This window comes from Scylla paramamosain, chromosome 5, assembly GCF_035594125.1.
Source record: "Scylla paramamosain isolate STU-SP2022 chromosome 5, ASM3559412v1, whole genome shotgun sequence".
NCBI classification, from domain to species: domain Eukaryota; kingdom Metazoa; phylum Arthropoda; class Malacostraca; order Decapoda; family Portunidae; genus Scylla; species Scylla paramamosain.
Genome location: NC_087155.1, coordinates 257,501 through 274,217, shown reverse-complemented (window position 1 = coordinate 274,217; position 16,717 = coordinate 257,501). Strand labels below are relative to the sequence as shown.

Sequence of the window (16,717 nt, the reverse complement as noted above, 5' to 3'; positions counted from 1 at the left end):
GACAGCCAAAGTGACGTCAGACATTGCCCAACTCTGCTGCACAGGACTGGCCCAGGGGTGTGTGTGTGTGTGTGTGTGTGTGTGTGTGTGTGTGTGTGTGTGTGTGTGTGTGTGCGCGCACCAGGGTGTCAGGGTGTCAGGTATTCACACCCAATTCTTGCTGCATAATTGTGTTTCTGCAGTAATGAATCAAGTTTGTAATCTTGCGTTGTTGAACAAGTTGAGTTCTCAAATTTTTTTTAATCTGGCTTCCCCTCCCCCTGTGTTAGAATATTGCATGTTTCCAAGGCCACAGGGGCGCTTAGTCGGGTTCTCAAGTGTTTCCTGTCACTAATGCAGAAATGTTAATCTGTCACTGCAACTGTAAAAACACCCTTGAAAACCCGCGTCACTTCAACTAAAGCCTTATAAAACAATGTTTCTCCTGTCAGTAATGCAGAAATGTTGTTAATCTGTCACTGCAACTGTAAAAACACCCTTGAAAACCTGCATCATTTCAGCTACAGCCTTTTAAGAGTGTTTCTCCTGTGAGTAATGCAGAAATGTTAATCTGTCACTGTAACCATAAAAACACCCTTGAAAACCCACATCACTTCAACTCCAGCCTTTTAAAAGAATGTTTCCCCTGTCAGTAATGCAGAAATGTTGTTAATGTGTCACTACAACTGTAAAAACACCCTTGAAAACCCACTTGACTTGAACTAAACACACACACAAACACACAGCACTAGTACTGCTGTTGCCACACAGATCAGTGAGGGGCTGCTGGAACAAGTGGGGCAAGAGGTCAGTGCTGTGCTTCAAGAGGCAGACCAGCCACAGATGAATGCTTGACTCACCATACTCATCATCAACTTGTGTCCTGTACTTTGTGTATAATATCTTTGAGTCTTGAATCTAATACACTCCTCACTGTTCACTTGTACATGTTGAGCCTCACTACATTCACGCAGGTCGGAACAAAATCAAGTTTGTCCATTTTGTGTGTCCATTCTTTATTGTGGCCATTGTACAAGATGCAGCGTTTGTGTATGTTATGCTGTGTGTGTGTGTGTGTGTGTGTGTGTGTGTGTGTGTGTGTGTGTGTGTGTGTGTGTGTGTGTGTGAAGGGGTCACTTATTGGTGAGGGGCTGTGGGGAGTCACTGTGGGTTTGTAAACATACTGTGGGGGGACATACTGTGGCGCTGTGGGCTGAGGTGAGGTGAGGTGAGGTGAGGTGAGGTGAGGTGAGGTGAGGTGAGAGAGAGAGAGAGAGAGAGAGAGAGAGAGAGAGAGAGAGAGAGAGAGAGAGAGAGAGAGAGAGGGGGGGGGGGACAGCATCAGTGAAACAAAGCAGATGTTGTTAATTGTTGATGATGCAGGGGAGAGGTGTTGTTGTTATTCAGTGTTCTTCATTGCACAAGATGTTGTTGTTGTTGTTATTGATTGGCAACCAAGCCTGGCTGGCGTGAGCCTTGTCATGTGGCCCACAGGTAATTCTTAGTGGTCAGTCTATCGGTGAGTACAGCTGAGCGCTGCTTGATTGCACGAGAGGTATTGTTCGTAGTTGTTCATTGTAGGTGCGGGAAGACACAGTATGTTGAGGGAAGGCAGCAGCTGTGAAGGAGTGAACAGCTGCACCACTGCCTGCAGCAGCAGCAGCAGCAGCAGCAGAGCCCCACCACTGCTGAATACTTCTACTACCACTACTAAGTACTGCTGATGTTTTTCTCCTTCTCCCAGCACAGCAGCAGACTCAGGTACTGTTACAGCTCTGCTCCCTCCTACAGGACACGTTCCCATCACCTTCACGTCCTGGACACGTGCACAAACTTGTGCCTGGGCAGTCTCACTGCAGCAACTGCCAGTGCTGTGGCTGGTTGGCAGGAGGGAGGGACAAGCTGGCCACCCTCTCTGTCACCACCTGCTGGGGAAAGACCACCATTATCATCATCTTTGTTTTCCTTTTTTTTCTTTTTTTTTTTGTTTTCTTTCACAATTTACAAGGAATATTAACAGAGTTTGCTTTGTTAGTGTTGTCTGTTTGTTATTAAATGATGTGTTGATTGTGTTGTTGTTGTTTATGTGTTAGTTGTTGTTGTCTTTTGTATGTGTGACTGATGAATAAAGGCAGTCCACACTTACAGGTGTTTGTTTGCACCTCAACTCTACACAACAATAATGGACTGGATAGATTTATTATTATTATTATTATTATTATTATTATTATTATTATTATTATTAGTGTATAATTTTATCAGTATATTTCAACAAATGCTGGAACTACTACTACTACTACTACTACTACTATACTACTAAAAATATATAATCCAGGAGCTCTACTAGCATTTTTACTACTATACTGAACATTGCTATCAATTCTACCACCACCACCACTCCTCACCTTGCTCATCCTGTCCCTGCACCCTGGCCAGCTGCTGGAGGAGGAGGAGGCCCCGGTGACACTGGGTGAGGTAGAAGGTGGATGCCATTTCCTCCTCCTCCTGCTGCTGCTGCTGCTGCTTCTGTGTGGCTCTGGGGGTCCCTCACAGACAATGTGGCACTCACCACACACAGCCCACCAATTATCTCCTCTGCAATAGTGATGAGAGGTTACATTAAAGTAGGTTACCACTTAAAAGGCTTGGAGACACTTAGAAATAAAAAAAAAAGGTAAATAAATAAGACAAAGAAAGGTTAGGTTAGGTTGGGTTGTGTTAACACTCAAATTGGCAACAAAAATACAGTTTGATTGGATTTGGGAAGAGGAAGAAAAAAACAACAGGCAAATATAAAATGAGAGAGAGAGAGAGAGAGAGAAGTAGGTGAGTAAAATAGCAGCTGTAACAATAATGAAGTGCCTCCCTCCTTGACTTGGGACAGTGAAGGTGGTAACAGGCCCTGCCACCATCTCAAACCACCACCTTTCATCACCACTTGTTACTTTCAAGCCACCAGCGCATATGCATTACTTTCATTCCCTATTAAGTTGAACACCTAAATACTACTAATGCCACCACCACACATCAGTCAATTAATAAATAAAACCAATACTTCCCGTTCTTGTAGTTTTCATATGTAATGAAACAATGGAGGCAGGAATCACGTCGGCAGACAAACACAGGCTGCTGTCTCCACCAGTCCCCCATCAACAGATTGACTGACTGACTGAAAGACAGACAGACAAACACAGGCTGCTGTCTCCACCAGTCCCCCATCGACAGATTGACTGACTGACTGACTGACTGAAAGACAGACAGACAAACACAGATTGCTCTCTCCACCAGTCCTCCATCAACAGATTGACTGACTGACTGACTGAAAGACAGACAGACAAACACAGATTGCTCTCTCCACCAGTCCCCCATCAACAGATTGACTGACTGACTGACTGAAAGACAGACAGACAAACACAGATTGCTCTCTCCACCAGTCCCCCATCAACAGATTGACTGACTGACTGACTGAAAGACAGACAGACAAACACAGATTGCTCTCTCCACCAATCCCCCATCAACAGATTGACTGACTGACTGACTGAAAGACAGACAGACAAACACAGATTGCTCTCTCCACCAGTCCCCCATCAACAGATTGACTGACTGACTGACTGAAAGACAGACAGACAAACACAGATTGCTCTCTCCACCAGTCCTCCATCAACAGATTGACTGACTGACTGACTGAAAAACAGACAAACACAGATTGCTCTCTCCACCAGTCCTCCATCAACAGATTGACTGACTGATACCGAGAAAGTCTCAAGAGGATCGACAGGTGTGTGGATATATATATATATATATATATATATATATATATATATATATATATATATATATATATATATATATATATATATATATATATATATATATATATATATATATATATATATATAGATGACGAGGAGCTAAATATGTTGTGAAGTGCCTTTTAGACTTAGTCGTATTTTAAGACTGAAAATTCAATCCTTCACACAAAGCCCTCCCTCGACCCGCTGGCCATTTTCTGCGCATGCGCACTGACCACTGACGCCGATGTCATGGTAACGGATAACCATACCTAGAAACCAGCGCACTGTGATAAACACACCACGCTGCTACAGTATTACTAGATAAAGAGAGAGAGAATAGCACGGATATTAATATGACTGACTCCAACACTGAATCTCCAACAACACCTGAGATTAACGACAATATCAACATGACAGTCGATAATTCTTCAACACCAGCGGGGCAGGCTTCACAACACCCACCTGAGGCCTCCCTAGAGTTTCCAACTAGAGAGTTTCTGGACAAGAAATTCAGAAGACCTGACTTACAAAAATTATGTCGCGAACTGGGAATCACGAACATATGGACGAGTAAGAAAAACTTGATTGACATGATACTCGACAAATCACCACCATTACCCTTGTCCTCTGAAACAACACAGCAAAACACTACATCATCTGATGTCACACAGCCATCCTCTCCAACCACGGAGATAACGCACACGCCCCTTCACGATGACATCACTGAGATGAACATTCAAGAAATTACCAAGAGTATCAAAACTTGTGTCTAAATTAGAAATAAAGGACAAGGAAATTGATCTACTCAACACCGAAATGAAAACTGCTTACGCAACAATTGAGGTCCCCCGGAAACGAGTTACTGAGTTAGAACAGAGAGACAGTAACGAGAAGCACCACGCATTGGTAGTAACCCCCACACCGACTACCAATTCCCTCCTCGGTGATTCCAACTTAAGACATATTTTATGCTCTGATCTTGACAAGAACTGCCAGATAAAGACCATCACGGGTGCAAACATGGATTTGTTGAGAAGCTGGGTTAATGAAAAATTAACTCAGACTCCCTCTATATACGTAATATACAATGGCATAAACGACATACTTGAAGAGGAGTTGCCAGCAACGATACTTGACAACCTGGGCTCCCTGATCAGTGAACTGAAGGACAAGAACAATGCCATGAAAATCTATGTATGCCAGGTAGTACCGATGCCGATGACTCAAGAAAATCTAACAAAAATAGAGGACTATAATGAACTTCTAGTGAAATGGGGCGAAACTAATGGTATCGAAATAATAAACACTGTTTCGACCTTTAGACTCGGCACTGGCGAGCTGGACGACCTAAGCTTCAGCAAGGAAGAGGAAGAGGACTCAGGATTTACACTGAATAGGCTCGGTGCGATCAAACTATTAAGCACCATCAAGAAACAGTGCCCAGACTTTCACCTTTGTGCTAAATGGAATGAAGTTAAGAATTCCTGGAACACATATAAAGTACAAAGAGCTGACAGGCGACGTGTAGATCAAGACAACTCCCGGCGATTCTTCAACTCATTCATCCACACTGCTTCGTTCAACGCGTACGAACCACGTGACCTGAGGGCTCCCTCCTATGTCAACATCATGCCAACGCAGAGAGGTGTATCTGAAGCTTCCAATACGCCTGCTTGGAGAGCTCCATCTCGTCCCTTCTCTACCTCAACTCAGGGAGCTCTTCCTCGTCCCCGCCCTGCACCTTCACTGAGAACCTCCCCCCACCTCCCACGTGAGGGAATGACGGCGAGACAAGAGGAAGCAGGTCGAGATGACGCCATAGGAGGACACAGTAACAACACATACGCCTCAGCGTTGAGGAGAATGCCTTAGGAAGAAACTCGAACGACTTACAGTAATCTCCGATCTTACAATTCGGGTTTCGAAAACAGGAGTAGAACTTCCTCACCTCATAATCACACACCTACTCAAAGTTTCGGGAGGCGAGAGACACACATCAATTACACACAATATGGTCAAAGAAGTTACTCTAATTCGTACAACTCTGAACTTTACAACAGGAAAAAGACTGGATGCTTTAATTGTGGCGAGTTCAATCATGTGCAAGCTAATTGTAGATTTGACCATAAAGTTCTATGTACCATATGCCAACGTGTAGGTCACAAGAGTCGTTTGTGTGGGTATTACACCGCATAGGGGAATGGCGAAGAAGATCCTGCCGCTGTAAAGAGTAATGGAGATTTTTTGACCATCGAACATTTAAACGCCCAGTCTTTGCAAAATAATCTTGATGAAGTGGCACTGTTAACCAAAGAGAGAAATATTGACATTTTATGTATCAGTGAGTCTTGGCTTCTTCCTCATACCCCGGATGTTTTCGTCAATTTACCAAATCATAACCTATTTCGATGTGACAGTGGACGTGGTGGCGGTGTCTGTATCTACGTTAAGGATGTCTTGTCTGCAAACGTAATTGATTTAATGATTCCCAGGCAGACAGGCATTGAAGACATATGGGTAACGATACAGTGTCGCAAGTTACCAGCAATTGTTGTTGGATGTTTGTACCGACATCCCAAAGCTCCGGCTGCTACCTTTGGGTATATACAGGATGTTTTAAGAATGGTTTGCATGAGAAATAAGGCGTCGTTTATTCTTGGTGACTTTAACGATAATTTATTTGCCAATGATAATAAGCTAAATAAGATCATAAGAAATAACAAATTAACTCAAGTAATAAATAAACCAACGAGAGTTACTGCTACTTCATCAACATTGCTGGATCTTGTTATCACTAACAAACCTGACATTGTTAACTCATGGGATGTTGTTCCTCTAGAAATTGGAGACCATGATCTCATTAGCATTACTGTTGACATAACTAAACCAAAGAGACCGTCTATTGTTCGATCATTTCGTCATCTCAGGAACTATTCCAAAGATGCTTTCTGTTTTAAACTTTTACAAAACACACAGTGTTTTAATGCAATAATGGATACTGATGATGTGAATACACAGGTTGATATTTTTACGGAGAATTTTATCAAATGCTTAGATGACTGTGCTCCCTTTGTTACCAAGAGTATTACAAGACCGTTTGCACCATGGATGAATAATGAGATACGTGCAGCGATGAGCCTTAGAAATAATACTCGAAAAGAACTTAAATCTGACCGACATAACGTAACTTTACAGGAACAGTATAAGCAAGAAAAGAAACGCGTAAAGACATTAATTACAGAGGGCAGAGCAGAATATCACCATAAACAATTACAAGATGCCAAAGGTAACACCTCTAAGACCTGGAAAATCATTAAAGACATTGTTCCTGGCGGTAAAAACTCTAATGGGCACAACTTTGAAAACATAGCTAACAAAGCCAATGAATTTAATTTTCATTTTGCAAATGTCGGGAAGAAAACGTACGAACAAACACAAGAGTTCCTCCATGGTGAAAATGTATCTGATGCAAATAATTTTAATGTAGCTTTAGGTGACGATGATCTTTTTAGACCTCATCCTGTAAGTGTTGAAACTGTTATCCTCACTATTAAAAACCTAAAAGAAACTAGTTCTGTAGGTTCGGATGGCATTTCAATGATATTTATTAAGGATGCACTCTATGTTATAGCTTTTTATTTGACGTGTATCATCAATACTTCAATTGTAACAGGCATCTTTCCTACATCCTGGAAACACGCACTAGTTGTACCAATACTCAAAACCGGTGATGTTAATGATCCAAATAATTTTCGACCCATCTCTCTATTACCTATCATATCAAAACTATTAGAAAAAGTTGTCACTAATCAACTCATGTATTTCTTGGAATTTAGTCAATCATTGTCTAACACCCAACATGGCTTTCGTCCAAAACTGTCAACAGAGACTGCACTTACTGTTATCACAAACAAAATATATAGCAATATGGACTCTAAGAAAATTACATTGTTAACCTTGTGTGACCTCTCTAAAGCTTTTGACAGTGTCAGTCATGAGATCCTTTTAAAAAAAAGTTCTGCAATAAAAATGGACATCTTCTGGTTTAAAAGTTACATTGAAAACAGAGCTCAGTCTGTCCGTCTCAATAGCACAGTATCTAATAAACTTAACGTAGCTTATGGAGTCCCACAAGGTTCAATTCTCGGACCCGTTTTATTTTCGATTTATGTAAATGACCTTAATGAGAGTATCAACGAATGTTGTCTAACACAGTATGCTGATGACACTCAGTTTCTCCACGCCGACACTCCAAATAACCTTGTAGCTCTCATCTCTAGAACGGAAGAAACTCTGCGGAATGTAAAACAGTATTTTCTTAGAAACGGGCTGATGTTAAATTCAAAGAAAACACAATGTATCTTCATTGGTAACAGTCAACTTCTGTCACAGATTCCTCCGAACACCATAATAGACTGTGATGGAGACTTCATTTACCCAAGCTCTCATATTAAAAATCTTGGTGTTTTCATTGATAAATACATGCTTTTGACGTACATATTGGTGAATTAACAAAGAAAGTAATGGGTGCATTAATGTTCATTAATAGAATAAGCCAGAACTTTAATAAATCAACAAGAATACTTGTAGTACAGTCACTAGTTCTCAGTTTAATAAATTACTGTATTGTAATATGGGGTACAACTAATGAAACTTTGCTGCACAATGTTCAGAAATTGCAAAATTTTGCAGCTAAAGTAGCTGTTGGGTGTACCAGAAAGTATGATCATGTAACCCCCTTCATAAAAGAGTTAAAGTGGTTGAAAATCAAAGAGAAGCACACCCTTGATAAATGTACAACTGTTTATAAGGCTGTCAATAACTGTTATCCAGACTGGTACCTCAAATTTCCCACAGTTAGAGAACACACCACAAGCAACACAAGACAGCTCAATAACCTTTATGTGGGTAGAGCTAGAACAGACTCTGGTGCCAGAGCCATTACGATACTTGGACCAAAGTTATGGAATACACTGCCCACCAATGTGATCAATTCTGAAAGCCTTTATGCTTTTAAGTCTAGACTTAGCGAAATTCTTTTAAATAATTATTAGTCAATGTTATCATAGCACAATTATTTTAAATGACGTTTACTAAATGTTTAATACAGAGTAGCAAAGAAGTTTTGAGTCAATCTACTTTTTATTGTGTGTGCGTGTGTGTGTGTGTGTGTGTGTGTGTGTGTGTGTGTGTGTGTGTGTGTGTGTGTGTATGTGTGTGTATTTTATTTGCTATTATATATTAAACATGACTACCTATGTTAACCAATCTGTAAGAATAACCATGTCTCATGGAATAATAAAGAATCTGAATCTGGAGTGGCGCTGCGCGGCACTAAGTGATCCAAGCCTTACAGGAAACACTTAGCAAATGACTCATTACATTTTTGTATGTGTCAGTGAAGAAAATGTACAGACACGCGTAACACAACAATACAGGGCTTGTTATCATTATACAATTAACATTTCTCATCATCTTCATTGTATTCATTATGCACATCACTCTCATCATTATTATCACCCTCCTCCTCCTCCTCCTCCTCCTCCTCCTCTTCCTCCTCCTCCTCCTCCTTCCCATCATCATCATCATCATCATTCTCATCTTCATAATCATCACCACCATTATCATCATTATTATCACGATCATTCTCATTACCATCTTCACGAGGTCATCACCATTCTTTCTCGTCCTTCTGGCAATGATGATCCTAATGACTACACTGAGAAATGGCCTTCATCATCGCAGCCATTATCATCATTAATACCATCAGCATAATTATCACCACCTCTCACCACTATTGTCATCATTGTCATCACCATCATTCTTATCACCCTTATTTTTTATTGTTCCCAAACCCACCACCACCATCACCACCACCACCACTGTCATCATCATCGTCATCATCATAATCATCATCATCATCATCATTATCGTTGCTCGCCATTGTTGTCCTTTAGTCTTATGTAAAACTTTTACAGCGCAATCTTGGTTACCAAAGAAGGAAGGGAAAATAGAAGAAAAGGAAGAGGAGGAGGAGGAGAAGGAGGAGGAGGAAGAGGAGGAAGAGGAAGAAGAGGGGAAGCAAGAGGAGGACAAGATGTTGGGTGATTAGGGTCATGAGAGAGAGAGAGAGAGAGAGAGAGAGAGAGAGAGAGAGAGAGAAAAAGAGTTGTTTTTTTGTATGATTAATTTATTGCGCTTGGAAACGCGCCAGTGTACAGGGATACACCATATAGAAATACTCCTGGCAATATAAATTGATAGTTGAAATAATGACAGCATGAAGGCGAGCAGGTTGTGGTGAGGCAGAAGGTAAGTATCAAAGGCAGGGACAGCACACATAAATGAATTAACAACAGAGTGAAGCTGGGCTTTTATAAGTTGAAAGTAGGTAATACAACATGGAACTTGTGATATTTTAACCCGTGCACTGTTTACTACGTACAAGTAGTACAAGTACGTGTCTCTTAGGGAAATGTTCAGGACGTACTTGTACGTTTGCCGTTTTGCACAGTTGTGCGTCCTTTTATTTTGTTTTTGTATAGATGTGGATATCTTAGTCGTAATAAAGAATAATTTGGCAACTGAGGAAGTTATTGTTTGTCACATATACATAGAGTTTTGGCGGGATATCCAATGAGCCGTGTGCTTCTCTATTTATAATGAACATTTTCATTGTATTTTGTTACTTTGTCTTCACATCCATTAGCATATTCACAAAATCAATGGAATTTAAATGATTTCAAAACTATAACATTGGTGTGTAATAAAAAAAAAGTTATAAAATTTTTGGCGCGTTTTTCTTGTTTAGTGGTGGTGGTAACACTGGCCGGGGGAGCGGCCACCTTTCTCCCGCTCTCATTCAGCGCGTGCCTGCTGTCAAGTCCGGTTCACTGCAGGCCCTGACAATGCCGTTTCATAAAAAAGATACCCAAGGTATTGTCTGAGGCTGATATTTCAGCCCTTCTTGATGATGAAGGGGTGACAGAGGTAGGGGACAGTGATTCATCAGACGATACTAATGATCCTGATTACTCTGGTGAGTCAGGCACAGAGGAGGATGACTGTGAAGTAGATGATGTGGCTCACTCACAACAACCTCATCCATCAGTGCACAGATACAGCCACAATCTCCAAAACGGAAAGCCACAGAATGTACAGATACTATATCGAATGGGTACCAGCATGGTAGTGCATGACCACCTAACCCACCAGGCACATGTCAAAGTCAACACAACACACTGCATATAGTAACCCCCCCCCCCCCCGCTGCTGACATGGAGTGGAAATGGGTAGATGGGAGTACCTTTCTTCCCTCAATACTTCCGTTTGATAGAGATGGTCGTGGTATTTGTGACTCCTCAGTCAACGAAAACAGCAGTGAGAGCGACATTTTTCGGCTGTTTTTTTACAGAGGAAATAATGAAAACCATAGTTGAAGAAACAAACAAATTCTACGGTTTTACGATTGCTTGCAGAGTACTTTTACCCAACTCTCGCTTCCTAGACTGGCATCCAACAACTGTAAGGGAAATGAATTCTTTCCTGGCACTTATTATGCTGATGGGGCTGAATCTTAAAGAAAAGTATAAGCTTTACTGGTCGACTGATCCACTTCATCACGTGCCAGTTTTCAGTAAAGTGATGTCAGTAAACAGATTCACTGCCTTCCTGCAGTCCCTACATTTCCATGGCAACACAAAACCCACTGATGATGATAGAATGAGAAAGATATATTTGCAACCGCTTCAAATCAACATTCAGGCCATTTCAGAAGTTGGTTATTGATGAAAGTCTGGTACTCTGGCGGGGTCATTTGTATTTTCGCCAGTACATCCGAACGAAGCGTCATAGATTTGGTTTGAAATTATATGTTCTCTGTGATTATGAAACTGGCTTAATATTAGACATGATTCTGTACTTAGGAGCTAGAACAGAAATAAACCTAACGCAGGGACTGGGCAAGTCAGGGAGTGTTGTAAGCACTATGCTTGAGCCTTATTTGGGTAAGGGACACATTTTATATGTTGACAACTGGTACACCAGCCCTTCTCTTTTTCATTTCCTACACGCAAATATGACAGGGGCCTGCGGAACCGTGAAAGCAAATAGGAAGTGTATGCTTAAATATCCCCCTAAACTCGTGAAAGGAGAAGTCATCCACAAACAAGAAAATAATATTCTCTCACTGAAGTGGAAAGACAAGAGAGAAGTTCATTTGCTTACCACTGTTCATGAGCCAAAAATGGAGCGGAGTGAAGACACTTAGCGCTGCACGGGTATACCTTCATCTGCAAGCCTCAAGGTGTGATTCATTACAACCTAAACATGAGGTTGGTTGATAAAAGTGACAGTATGATGTCGACAGTGGAATGCAAACGCAAACAATGAAATGGTACAAAAACCTGTTTTTCCATCTTGTTGACTGTGCCACTCTCACGCACACATCCTGTACCAGGGCAGCACAGGGAAGAAGAGAACACTGTATAATTTCACCACAGAGGTTGTGAGACAGCTTCTCGAACAGTACTCTGAGCCACGAAATGGGGTAGGAAGGCGTGGGGCCGCAAATGGTGATGACCCTACACGCCTCACAGGACGTCAATTTCCAAAGACCATCCCTGCCACGCCGTGTGAGAAAAAAAAGCAGAAGCCTTGTCACGTGTGTCGCACATCAACACAGCGCCCCAAAGCACGGAAAGACACGCGATATATGTGTGTGGAATGTAATATTGCTGCTCTCTGCCTAAAACCGTGCTTTGAGCAGTGTCATACCCTAAAGTAATGCTAAATGTGTCACATAATCATGTACACAGTGTAGGTAACATATGGAGAAAAATAAGCACAGGAAATAAGTAAGCAGTAAAAAAAAAAAAAAAATCAGGAGAAAAGTTTGTAAGGAATATACTTGTAAATGATTGAATGAAGTAAACTCCAATCCCTCCTCAGGATCCCTCTAAGCGAAGGTGGCTCTGGCGTTTTGCCTCTGTTGGTGGGGAAACCTGAGGAGGCATTTTGTTGATTTTCCTTGGAATGACTACTGCCTCCGTGTCAGAGACCCGTCTTTGTGTGCTGAGCGCATAACAGAGGTGATAGTGTCTGGCATGGAGGCATACATTCCTCACTCTTTTTCTCGACCTAAACCTTCTAAACCTTGGTTTAACACAGTTTGTTCTCGTGCTATACATGATAGAGAGGTGGCCCACAAAAGGTACTTAAGCCTTCCATCACCAGAATCTCATGTACTTTATATTTCTGCCCGGAACCATGCCAAGTCTGTTCTCCAACTAGCCAAAAACTCCATCAACAGAAAGTGTCAAAACCTTTCAAGATCTAACTCCCCTCGTGACTTCTGGCATCTGGCCAAAAATATCTCCAATAACTTTGCTTCTTCTTTCCTTCCTTTATTTCAACCAGATGGCACCAATGTTATCACATCTATCTCTAAAGCTGAACTCTTCGCTCAAACCTTTGCTAAAAACTCTCCCTTGGACGATTCTGGGCTTGTTCCTCCCTCTCCTCCACCCTCTGACTACTTCATGCTACCTATTAAATTTCTTCGCAATGATGTTTGCCCTTGCAGGCCTAAACCCTCGGAAGGCTTATGGACCTGATGGGGTCCCTCCTATTGTTCTCCGAAACTGTGCCTCCGTGCTTGCACCTTGCCTAGTCAAACTACTGTATACAATTAAAATTTAAGGGAAGCTCGCTACGCCACCACCAGCACAAGGTGCTCAGTTGTCTGTGTCTGTGTCAACGTTCTCTAACCTAACCTAACTCTCTGGAGAAGCTTTATTGGTCCCTTTGACATGGGGTAGAGAGAGAGAGAGAGAGAGAGAGAGAGAGAGAGAGAGAGAGAGAGAGAGAGAGAGAGAGAGAGTACTACGCCTTGACATAGAACGCCAATCAAAGAAGGGGGCAATTTGGAGGCCGAGTTTAAGTAGGGATTGATAGTTTTCTATAGGGTAACCTTTCCTTCTGGTGCCTCGATCGCCTCTCAGCAGACTCTCCCTTTTTTGTCGCTTTTTCCGCCCCCTCCTCTACATCCCCGTTAATTCCCTTTAGTCCCAGGCTGCCTTCACGCAGGATGCTCATGGCCTTCTTCCTTTAGCGGCGGTGTTCAGTGTTCACTGTGGTCACGTGCGTCAGGAATTACATACGTGAAGCAGTAGACCTTGACTTGAGCAGCCACCACCCGCCATGATGTTGGTGGGAGGGGCGGAGGGCGCCTTTCCCACACTCGCCCCGCATCTGCCTCGCTGCAAATCAGCCCTTTGTCTTTCCCAGCCGTTGGCAGAGCTGCCAGATACAGGGAAATTTCCCTGTTTTAGGGAAATTTAGGTCTCAACAGGGAAACAGGGAAGAAAATTCAAAATGTTCCAAAATCTAGGGAAATTTTGACCAACGGACTCACACCCTTCATCCGCAGTCCCCACCCTTGTCCTCCTCCCATCCTCTTCACTCGTCATACGTACAATAATTATTTGTATTAATTTTTATCAATTATTTATTGTTTCCTTTCCCTCTCAATTGAATTTCAATCCACTTCTGAGGTCTCTCTCGATCACTATATCCTTCCTCTACCGTTCACTCTTCCTTCCCTCATCCCCAAACAGTGTCATGACTTGTACGAGACCCGTAGACCGTCCCTTCCCTTCCCTCCCTCGCCCCTGCTTGATAGCTGAACGTGTATTTCTACGAGACAGACGCGTATTCACCCTGTCCGCTTCCTACGAGCTACCAGTATACGAATCTGCCTCCCTCAGTGGCTCAGACGCTCAGTCTGTCATACACTGTCGCTCGGCTCAGGTCTGGAAGTCTCTGAAGGATTCTGTTACTGGAACACGTACAGCAGTCATGTCTACTCCTCCAGCCAAACGCAAACGGCAGCCATATTCGCAGAAATACACAGAAAAATGGGAAAGTGACCCATTGTTTCAAAGTTGGCTGACAAAAAGTGACAAGGGACCTTCGTATTACCACTGTAAATTGTGTAACTCTGACGGAAAGGCGGGCAAGTCAGAAATAGAAAAGCATGCTGCTGGAGCAAAGCATATGAAGATAGTTGAAAGTGCAAAGCGCACAGTTAGTGTACTTGATATGCCTAGTGTTAGTGGAAAAAGGCATGCTGAAAAACAAGTGAAAGAAGCAGAGATACGGTTGGCTGCAGTAGTGAGCGAGCTAAATCTTCTATTCTCATCTGCAGATAAACTTGTTCCTGCTATCCAAGCGATATGTCGAGACTCAGATGTCGCAAAAAAAATGAAGTGCGGTAAAACAAAATGTGCAGCCATCGTGAAAAATGTCCTTGGTCGAAAGGAATGTGACGAGTTATTAGTACATCTTAGAGAAAATTGTTTCTCTCTAATGGTGGATGAGTCAACAGACAGGGGCTGCGTAAAACATCTTGCACTTGTTGTACGAGTTGCCACTCAGGAAAGCATTAAGGATTCATTTTTAACATTAGTTCCCTTAGAAAGTGCCAGTGCTGAAAGCCTCTATGAATGTGTCAAGAGTGTGTTTAATGGTGCAAATATCCCTTACAAACAAAACATTATAGGATTTGCTGCGGAGGGGGCCAGTGTGATGATGGGAGCTCGGCATTCACTCTCAAAATTGCTAAAGGATGATATACCCAATTTATTTATAATGAAATGTGTATGCCACTCCTTTCATTTGTGTGCATCTAAAGCCTGCAACAAGTTGCCAAGATGGCTTGAGGATATGATCCGTGATGTCTACAACTACTTCTTGTCACCAAAGCAGACAGCAGCCTTTAAGGATTTCCAAGAATTTGCTAATGTGAAGCCCCACAAGCTATTACATCCCTGTCAAACTAGATGGTTATCATTGCATAGTGCTGTAAAGCGGTTACTTGAACAGCTTCCAGCACTTCAGCTATTTTTCACACAAGCAGCCTTGGAAGATCGGGTCATAGCAGCTGACACCATTCTTCAGAGACTTCATGACCCATTCAGTAAGCTTTACTTAGAATTTCTTGATTTTGTCTTACCCTTCTTTAATGACCTAAACAAAGAGATGCAAAGTGAGAATCCAAAGATTTATGCATTGCACACTAGAGTCTCTGCTGTCTTGCATACCATTCTTGAGTTTTACATGAAGCCAAGTGTCTTAGAATCAACACCATTATCAGCTGTCAGGGTAAAAGACCCAAACAATTTCGTTAAATTGGAAGAGCTATATCTTGGAGGACGAGTAACTGCATCCCTTCAGAAATACCAAAACCTTGACAAGCAGCAACTGGACACGTTCAAGTTGAGATGTCTGGACTTTTACATAGAAGGAGCCTCTCAAATTTTGCAAAGGTTTAATCTCAGTGATTCTGTATTTACAAATCTCAAGGCTCTAGACCCACAAAGTGTACTGATGAAGACCATTCCCTCTGTTGCACCCCTAGCTGCTCAGTTTCCTAACTTGGTGTCTGAAAATGACTTAAATGAGATAGACAGTGAATGGCGTTTACTGAAAAACACTGAACTGAATGTAGAACCTGATATTAATGTATACAAGTTCTGGCAAAAGGTTGGAGACTTGAAAAAAGGTGATGATTCCCCATTATTTCCACTACTAGGAAATTTCATGAAAAAACTATTGTGTCTTCCTCACTCTAGTGCAAGTGTTGAAAGAGTGTTTTCTCAAGTGAATTTAATGAAGACCAAAGTTCGTAATTCACTGAACACAGAATCGCTAAATGGAATGCTTCATGCAAAGAAAATATTTGAAGATTCATCAGCTCAGTTTCAAAGTTACACCGGGGCACTTGGAACTTATGACAGCTGACATCTACAAAACTTCAGATCTACAGGAATAGCAGTCATTCTAGGTAGGTAACAATGAAGGTTAACTAAGTTTACATTATAGTACTCATTATATACTCGTGTGTGTGTGTGTGTGTGTGTGTGTATATATATATATATATATAT

At 41.9% G+C, this 16,717-nt stretch overlaps 1 long non-coding RNA gene across 2 annotated transcripts; it reads right to left on the bottom strand.

Moving 5' to 3' along the window:
- Positions 1 to 1,767: 1,767 nt before the first annotated feature.
- On the bottom strand, positions 1,768 to 5,550 carry LOC135100381 (uncharacterized). Of its 2 annotated transcripts, none has more exons than XR_010268645.1 (3): positions 5,477 to 5,550; positions 2,385 to 2,574; positions 1,768 to 1,907 (listed from the first exon to the last, which is right to left on the bottom strand). It is a non-coding gene; the product is annotated as an uncharacterized LOC135100381 (long non-coding RNA). The 2 variants fall into 2 exon arrangements; XR_010268646.1 differs by lacking the exon at positions 5,477 to 5,550 and adding an exon at positions 4,605 to 4,673.
- Positions 5,551 to 16,717: the final 11,167 nt, after the last annotated feature.